The sequence below is a fragment of the Sturnira hondurensis genome, unplaced genomic scaffold, assembly GCF_014824575.4.
Source record: "Sturnira hondurensis isolate 20B ecotype Veracruz unplaced genomic scaffold, ASM1482457v3 Scaffold0024990, whole genome shotgun sequence".
Taxonomy (NCBI): domain Eukaryota; kingdom Metazoa; phylum Chordata; class Mammalia; order Chiroptera; family Phyllostomidae; genus Sturnira; species Sturnira hondurensis.
This window is the reverse complement of record NW_028097621.1, coordinates 567,575-577,210: the sequence shown is the minus strand read 5'-3', so window position 1 is coordinate 577,210 and position 9,636 is coordinate 567,575. Positions and strand designations below refer to the sequence as shown.

The following is a 9,636-nucleotide window of genomic DNA, read 5'->3' as shown; positions in this document are numbered from 1 at the left end:
AAAAATGTTGCTGCGTGAAATATCTGGTATTTTCCTGCCAATGTTCTCCTCTAGGGCTTTAATGGTGTCACAACTTATATTTAAGTCTTTTATCCACCTTGAATTTATTTTGGTGTATGATGTAAGTGGGTGCTCGAGTTTCATTTTTTTATATGCAGCTGTCCACTTCTAACACCATTTGTTGAAGAGGCTATCTTTACCCCATTTTATGATACTGCCCCCTTTGTTGAATATTAATTGACTGTAGAGATTTGGGTTTATTTCTGGGTTCTCTATTCTGTTCCATTGGTCTATGTGCCTGTTTTGATACCAGTTCCAGGCTGTTTTGATTACAGTGGCCTTGTAATACAGTTTGATATCGGGTATTGTGATCCCTCCTGCTTTGTTCTTCTTTCTCAAAATTGCAGCTGCTATTCGTGGTCTTCTGTGGTTCCATATAAATTTTTGAAGTGTTTGTTCTATGTCTGTGAAATATGCCATTGGTACTTTAATAGGTATTGCATTGAATCTGTAAATTGCTTTGGGTAGTATGGACATTTTGATGATGTTAATTCTTCCAATCCATGAACACGGTATATGTTTCCATTTGTTTGTGTCTTCCTTGATTTCTGTCTTCAGTGTTGTGTAGTTTTCTGCGTACAGGTCTTTAACCTCCTTGGTTAGATTTATTCCCAGATATTTTATTTTTGTTTTTGCTATATGGAATGGAATTTTTCTTCCTGATTTCTGCTTTTGCTGCTTCATTGTTGACATACAAAAATGCTTTTGATTTCTGGATATTGACTTTGTATCCTGCTGTTTTGCCAAATTCATTTATTAGTTCAAGCAGTTTTTTGGTAGAGTCTATAGGATTTTCCCTGTACACTATCATGTCATCTGCAAAGAGTGACAGTTTTGTTTCCTCCTTTCTGATTTGGATGCCTTTTATTTCCTTTTCTTGAATGATCGCTGTGGCTAAAACTTCCAATACTATATTGAATAGAAGTGGTGAAAGTGGACAACTTTGTCTTGTTACTGATCTTCGTGGAAAAGTTTTTAGTTTTTGGCTATTGAGTATGATGTTGGCTGTAGGTCTCTCATATATGGCCTTTATTATATTGAGGAATGCCCCCTCTATTCCCACTTTGCTGGGTGTTTTTATCATAAATGGGTGTTGTACCTTATCAAAAGCTTTTTCCGCATCTATTGATATGACCATATGGTTTTTGTCTTTGCTTTTGTTTATGTGGTGTATTACATTTACTGATTTGCAAATATTGAACCATCTTTGCATCCCTGGAATGAATCCCACTTGGTCATGGTGTATAATCCTTTTGATGTATTGTTGGGTGCGATTTGCCAATATTTTGTTGAGGATTTTACCATCTATGTTCATCAGCGATATTGGCCTAAAGTTTTCTTTCTTTGTTGTGTCTCTATCTGGTTTTGGAATTAGGATGATGCTGGCTTCATAAAAAGAGTTGGGGAGTTTCCCATCATTTTGGATTTTTTGGAATAGTCTGTGAAGAATAGGGGTTAGCTCTTCCTTAAATGCTTTGTAGAATTCTCCTGTGAAACCATCTGGTCCAGGGCTTTTGTGTGATGGGAGTTTTTTTATTACTGCTTCAATTTCATTTGCTGTTATTGGTTTGTTAAGGCTTTCTATTTCTTCTTCATTGAGTTTTGGAATATTATATTTGTCTAGAAATTTGTCTAGTTCTTCATAGTAATTCCTTACGATCCCTTCTATATCTGTGGTATCAGTTGTAATCTCTCCTCTTTCATTTCTGATTGTCTTTATTTGGGTCCTCTCTCTTCTTTTCTTAATGAGCCTACTTAAAGGTTTATCTATTTTGTTTATCTTTTCAAAAAATCAACTCCTGGATTCATTGATCCTTAGAATTGTGCTTTTAGTCTCTATGTCCTTTAATTCTGCTGTGATCTTGGCTATTTCCTTCCTTCTACTTGCTCTGGGCTGTTTTGTTGTTGTTCTTCAAGTTCTTGCAGGCATTGGGTCAGGTTGTTTGTTTGAAATGTTTCTATTTTCTTTAGGTAAGCCTGTATTGCTATGAACTTCCCTCTCAGGACTGCCTTGGCCATGTCCCATAAGTTTTGGGTTGCTGTGAGTTCATTTTCATTTGTTTCCAGAAACTTTTTGATTTCTTCCCTAATTTCATTCTTGACTCATTCGTTGTTTAATAGCATGCCATTCAATCTCAATGATTTTGAGCGTTTGGAGTTTTTTCCTTTGGGGTTGGTTTCCAATTTCAGTCCCTTGTGGTCAGAGAAAATGCTTGGTATGATTTCAATTTTTTTGAATTTGTTGAGGCTTGTTTTGCGCCCTATCACATGGTCTATCTGTGAAAATGTTCCATGTGCATTTGAAAAGAATGTGTATTTAGCTTCTTTGGTAGGAAGTGCTCTCTCTATATATCAGTTAAGTCCATTTCATGTAGGGCATCATTCAATGCCACAATATCTTTGTTGATATTTTGTTTGGAAGATCTGTCCATTTTTGACAGTGGGGTGTTAAAATCCCCTACTATAATTGTGTTGCTGTCAATATCTTTCTGGAAGTCTCCTAGGATTTTTCTTATATATTTGGGTGCTCCTATGTTGGGTGCATATATATTTATGATGTTAATGTCTTCTTGGTGGATTTTTCCCTTGAGTATTATGAAGTGACCTTCTGGGTCTCTCTTTATGGCCCTTTTTTTGAAGTCTAATTTGTCTAATATTAGAATTGCTACGCCAGCTTTTTTTCTTGACCATTTGTTTGGAAAACTTGTTTCCAGCCTTTCACTTTTATTCTGTGATGGTCTTTTGTCCTGAGGTGGGTCTCCTGTAGGCAGCATATGTGTGGGTCATGCTTTCTTATCCATTCAGCTATTCTATGTCTTGATTGGAGCATTTAATCCATTTACATTTAAGGTTATTATTGATAGGTACTTATTTGTTGTCATTTTTGTACCACAGTTCCTCTCTGTCCCTCTCTTTTTCTTCCTTTCCTTAAAGCAGTCCTTTTAGTATTTCTTGTAGAGCTGGTTTGGTGGAGGCCTATTCTTTCAGACTTCCTTTGTCTTGGAAGCTCTTTATTTGGCCTTCTATCTTGATTGAGAGCCTTGCTGGGTAAAGTAGTCTTGGTTGTAGGCCTCTGGTTCTCATTACTTGAAATATTTCTTGCCATTCTCTTCTTGCTTGGAGTGTTTCCATTGAGAAGTCAGTAGCCAACCTTATTGGGGCTCCCTTGTATGTTACTTCCTTTTTCTCCCTTGCTGTCTTTAAGATTCTCTCTTTGTCTTGGAATTTTGCCATTTTAATGATGATGTGTCTTGAAGTGGGCCTCTTCAGGTTCCTCTTGAATGGGACTCTCTGTGATTCCTGGATTTGTGTGACTTTATCTCTCCTCAACTTAGGAAAATTTTCCATCATTACTCTTTCAAATAGGTTTTGTATCCATTGTTCTTCTTCTTGTCCTTCTGGTATTCCTATTATTCAGATATTATTACGTTTCATTTTGTCTTGCATTTCTCTTATTCCCCTTTCATTCTTTTTTGAGCCTCTTTTCCCTTTCTTGTTCTTCCTGGGAGATTCTTTCTACTGTGTCCCCCAACTCGCTGATCCGATCTTCTGCCTCATCGATCCTGCTTTTCATTCCTTCTACTGTATTCTTCAATTCCGAAATTGTATTCGTCATTTCCTCTTGGCCTTTGCTGATAGTTTCTATTTCCTTTTTCATGTTGATATAATTTGCGGAGAGCCTATTTTAGCTCCCCTGTAGTTTCTGGAAGCTCATTGTGAGCTCTTTGAATTTCCTGATAACTAGTGCTTTGAATTCAATATCTGATAGCTGACTTGCCTCTCTTTCATCTGACATTACTGATGAGACTTCCACCTTTTCTTTCATATGGGCATTGTTTCTTTGTCTTCCCATTGCTTACGAGACTCTTCTTGTTAGCTTCAGCTTCTTAAATTGATCTGTTCTGACTCCCTAGTTTTATGATGTGAACTTCTGTGGTCGAATTCCTGTGAAATTCAGTGGTGCAGTCTCCTGCAGGTATCTTGATGTTCTCCACTTCCACCTACTCCTTTCTTTGTGTGTGTGTGATCAGTTGGACGGGGAAGCAAAATGGTTTATGACAGCAGGAGAGTACTTTATGATATTTACAGTCACAGCCGGTAGAGAAGAGAAAGAAGATCTTTAGGCTCTATTGAGTGTTAACTGTAATCTTCAACCCAATTTGCCACTTTTAAGAAAGGATAGACCAAAGATAAGTCTCTTGTTGGGGAGGGAAGGCTTGTGAGTTGTATCTAGAAAGCAGTGAGGTTGTAGGTGGTCAGATTTTGAGGTAAGGTGAGAGTAAAGAATAGTAAATAGATGTAGCGTGTGAGCAATACAGTTAATCACTACAGTAATAGAATTCAGGAACCTGTAAAGTTGGGTAAGACCGGAGAGATGTGTTGTGAAGTATTTACAGTGGTATAGAAAGTAACAAGCAATCAAACACACAAAAAAAGGGCAAGAGAAGTGAGGAAAAAGCAGTAAGTTTGGGGTGAAGGGAAGAAGGACTAAAACAGGAAAAAAAAGGAGAGGAACAGAGTACTGAAAGATACAGCAACAATAAAATTAAAAAAAATACGGTTACTAAAATAAGTTTAAAAAAAAAGTTAAAAAAAAAACCCTCCTTCCTTGTTGGTTTCAAACTGTCCAATCTGCTTTTTCTGGTTTCAGCAGGACCCCTCTGTGAGCTGGGTGGTAGGCCCAGGCGCATGTCCACCCACCAGCCAGGCTACCAGACTGGGGTGCAGGTGTCCACCCACCCAACAGGCTGCCTGGGTCCCATGGGATCTGGTACTGGTCCTTCCCAGTCCTGTGGCTGGTGAGAAGCAAATCAAGCTGCCTTCACAGGAGAACACCTCAGTCCATTTTCCAATAAAAACTTCTCCAGGAAGCGTGCCTCTCATCCCAGCCCAATCCCCAACCCTACTGGTTAGGACAATGCTCCTCTCAAATTTCCTGCGCTGGCAGGCTGGTGGGTTGGCGACTGCAGAGATCCCAACTGAATATGGCCCCCTGTCCTTGCCACCCTCCCTGCACACCTAGGCAGACAGGTCTCTGCTATCCAGTCCCACCTAGATGGTGAGGGAAGGAGCCAGCTCTTCCAAGGACCCCGCAGCCGGCCCAATGCTCCACTGGGTGCTGGGCTCCCTATGAGTCCTCCGTGGCACTGGCCGCAGACGGAAGCTTCTATACCCCTAACTCAGCGGCAGCGGTGGCTCCGAGGCATTTCAGGCTGGCCGAGGGCAGCCGGCTTTGCTGCTGCCAATTTTGTCTTTATTCACAGTGCTGGGCTCCCAATGAGTCCTCTGTGGCAGATGCCCGGATACTGGCCATAGACAGAAGCCTCTGGGCCCCAACCGCTGCAGCAGCTGCGGCTCCGAGGTCTTAACCTGCCGGCCAATGGCTACTGTCCTGCCGCCGCCGTGGCCACCGCCGCTGTGGCCCCCAACTCCACTCAGGGCCACCGGGCTCGCAATGAGTTCCCCATGGAAGATGACCCTGTCGCTGGGCACAGACGGAAGGAAGCCTCAAGGCTTCAAGTGCTGTGGCAGCCACGACCCCGAGGTCTCCACGCACCGGCCAATGGTCGCCATGGGCCTGGCCGCCCCCATCCTCACTTGCGTCCCCGAGATCCCAACGACCCACAGCTGTCTGGTTCGTCACTATCTCTGGTCTCTTATTTTCATAAATGCTGGGGAATTATTGGTTGGGGGATTGATTGCGCTGTTCTTCAGTAAATCCACCAGGATTTTCCCCCAGGGGTACGAGAACTGGAGTTGCTCCATCCTACTCCACCGCCATTTTCAGGACCACTTTTTTGAATTCTTTTTTTTAAAATATATTTTATTGATTATACCATTACAGTTGTTCTATTCCCCCCTTCAATCCCTTCCACCCGCACCCTCCCTCCCCCACCATTCTGCCCCCCTTAGTTTATAACCACGTATCTCAAGTTCTTTGGATTCTATATTTCCGCCACTATTCTCGCTCTCCCCCCTATCTATTTTCTACCTACCATCTATGCTATTTTCTGTGCCTTCTCCCCCCTTCTCCTCCTCCCACCCCCCTGTTTCTAATCCTCCATGTGTTCTTCATTTCTATGGTTCCACTTCTGATCTAGCTGTCCTCTTGGTTTGCTTTTGTTTTAGGTGTGGTTGTTAATAGCTGTGTGTTTGCTGTCCTTTCACTGTTCATATTTTTCATCTTCTTTTTCTTATATAAGTCCCTTTAGCATTTCATATAATAAGGGCTTGGTAATGATGAACTCCTTGAACTTGACCTTATCTGAGAAGCACTTTATCTGTCCTTCCATTCTAAATGAAAGCTTTGCTGGATAAAGCAATCTTGGCTGTAGGTCTTTGGATTTCATGACTTGGAATACTTCTTTCCAGCCCCTTCTTGCCTGTAAGGTCTCTTTTGAGAAATCCGCTGACAGTCTGATGGGTACTCCTTTGTAGGTGACTGTCCCCTTATCCCTTGATGCTTCTAGGATTCTCTCCTTCATTTTGGTCTTGGCTAATGTAATTATGATGTGCCTTGGTGTGTTCCTTCTTGGGTCCAACTTCTTTGGCACTCTCTGAGCTTCCTGGATTTCCTGGAAGTCTATTTCCTTTGCCAGACTGGGGAAGTTCTCCTTTATTATTTGTTCAAATACGTTTTCCACTCGTGGCTGTTTCTTTCCCCCTTCTGGTACCCCTATAATTCGGATGTTGGAACGTTTAAAGATGTCCTGGAGGTTCCTAAGCCTCTCCTCATTTTTTTGAATTCTCATTTCTTCATTCCTTTCTGGTGGGATGTTTTGTTCTTCCTTCTGGTCCATTCCATTGATTTGAGTCCCAGTTTCCTTTCCATCACTATTGGTTTCCTGTGCATCTCCCTTCATTTCAATTAGTTTAGCCTTCATATATTCCTCTAATTTGTGACTTTGTTCCTCTAATTTGTGACTATAATCTACCAGTTCTGTGAGCATCCTGATAAATAGTGTCTTGAATTGTGCTTCTGAGAGGCTGGCAATTTCTTGGTTGCTGAGAGTTATTGGCTCTTGGACTTTGAGTTCTTCTTGTGCCATCTTTCGGGTTGTTCGTGCCTGTTCCACAGCAGGATCAGAGCCCGTCCCCGTTGAATGGTTAGATGTAGTCGGACTTCCGTATAATTCAATTTTCTGTCCTTTGGTTGTGTCTTTGTTTCTCCAAACCTTTGTTTTATTCAAACTTGGTTGTGGGAGAAGGCACAGTGTTTCCACCTATGCCTCCATCTTGGCGGAAGTCCTCCCTTTTTTGAATTCTTATATCTTCATTCTGTTCTGGTTAGATGTTTATTTCTTCCTTTAGTTCCAAATTGTTGATTTGAGTCCGGGTATCCTTCCTGTCACTGTTGGTCCCCTGAATATTCTGCTTTATTTTATTTTGGGTATCTTTCATTTGTTCTTTCATTTTTTGACCAAGCTCAATCAGATCTGTGAACATATTGATTACCAGGGCTTTAAATTCTCAAGCAGATAGGTTGGCAATCACCTCATCGCTTAGCTCTCTTTCTGAAGTTTTGCTCTGTTCTTTCATTTGGGCCCTTTTTCTTTGTCTCAGGGCACCTGTTAAGTTGTAAGGAAGCAGGGCCTTAGGTATTCCCCAGAGTAGGGCAACCCTCTTTGCTCAACTGCAGCTGTGCCTGTTGGGGAGGGGCCAGAGAGGGAAAAATGAAGCTCACCTGCTTGGCTCTAGCCCCACCTTTCCACCGAACTCTCCTGTTAGGCTGGGAGTTTTTCCCACAATGGCAACTGTCATAGTCCACAGTCAGCTTGGAGTCTCAGTTTTCCGTTCAGTCAGCCCCATCTGTATCATCAGATGCATCGCCGAAGCCAGCCCTGCCTGCACAGTCCGGCACCTCACTGCAGGTTCTCTCCGTACAGGTCTGGTTGTTCTGGTTGACTGTTCTTTTAATTCCTTGGTTGTCAGAGTTCCATGTAGTTTGATTTTCTGGCACTTCTGGTTGTTTATTGATTTTAGATTGGTTGTTATCCTCCTTTTGGTTGTGCAAGGAGCAAAGGGGTTCTACATATGCTTATATCTGGCCAGAACTCTCTAAGTGTAAATTTAGATTGTTTATTTGACCTTTTTCTTGTCTCTTGAGATAGGCCTGTAATACTATGAATTTTCCTCTTGGGATAGCTTTCCCTGTGTCCCACAGATTTCAGTTTGTTGTGTTGTATTTTTCAGTTGTTTTAAGCTATACTTTGATTTCTCCCTTGATTTCATTGTTGACTCATTCATTATTTAATAACATGCTATTTAGTTTCCATATCTTTGTGTATATTTCAGTTTTTTTTCTTGTCATTGATTTTTAGTTTCATAATGGTGTGGTCAGAGAATATGTTTGATATGATTTCAACCTTCTTAAATGAACTGAGACTTTTTTTGTATCCTAACATATGGTATATCCTAGAAAATGTTCAATGTGCACTTGAAAAAAATGATTATTCTGCTGCTTTCAGATGAAATACTCTGAAGATATCAATTAAATCCATTCGGCATAGTGTGCCATTTTAAGCCACTGTCTCTTTATTGACTTTCACTTTAAAAGATCTATACATTAAAGTCAATGTAGTGTTAAAATTCCCTACTATGACTGTATTTCTGTTGATTTCTCCCTTCATTTTATTTTATTATTTTATTTTTACTTTGAAACACAATAATCAGTTTTATATCAAAATATAAATAAATACAAAATTGAATTAAAAAATTAAGACAAAAGATTTTTTCCCTGAAAGTTTAGACCAAGAACGTGGGTGCACATTATACACAGGAGCGTGTTTTATTTGATTATTTTTATCTTTATTTTTTAAAATATATTTTATTGATTATGATATTACAGTTGTCCAATTTTCCCCCTTCACTTCCCTCCACCCTGCACACCCTCTCCCACCCACTTTCCCCTGCTGTAGCTCATGTCCATGTGTCATAAGTTCTTAATTTCTACATTTCCCATACTATTCTTACCCTCCCCCTGCCTATTTTCCACCTTCCATCTATGCTACTTATTCTCTGTACCTTTCCCCCCACTCTGTTCCTCCCACTCCCCTTTGATAACCCTCCATGTGTTCTCTATTTCTGTGGTTCTGTTCCTGTTCCAGTTGTTTGCTTAGTTTTTTTGTTTGTTTGTTTTAGGTGTGGTTTTAATTATTATGAGTTTGCTGCCATTTTACTGTACATGTTTTTTATCTTCTTTTTCTTAGATAAATTTCTTTAAACTGATAAGGACAGATACTACACTTGATCTTAGCCAAAAGGCCGGGGAGCAATAATGATGTTTCTTTAACATTTCATATAATAAGGGCTTGGTGATGATGAACTCCTTTAACTTGACCTTATCTGAGAAGCACTTTGTTTGCTCTTCCATTCTAAATGAAGAGCTAAGCTTTGCTGTATAGAGTAATCTTGGATGTAGGTCCTTGCCTTTCATGACTTGGAATACTTCTTTCCAGCCCCTTCTTGCCTGTAAGGTCTCTTTTGAGAAATCCGCTGACAGTCTGATGGGCACTCCTTTGTAGGTAACTCTCGAATTTTGTCTTGCTGCTTTGAAGATTCTCTCCTCTTTAATCT

The 9,636-nt window shown here is 40.6% G+C and overlaps 1 pseudogene; it reads right to left on the bottom strand.

The window, feature by feature from the left end:
- Window positions 1–9,218: 9,218 nt before the first annotated feature.
- Window positions 9,219–9,336, bottom strand: LOC118982139 (uncharacterized; annotated as a pseudogene).
- Window positions 9,337–9,636: the final 300 nt, after the last annotated feature.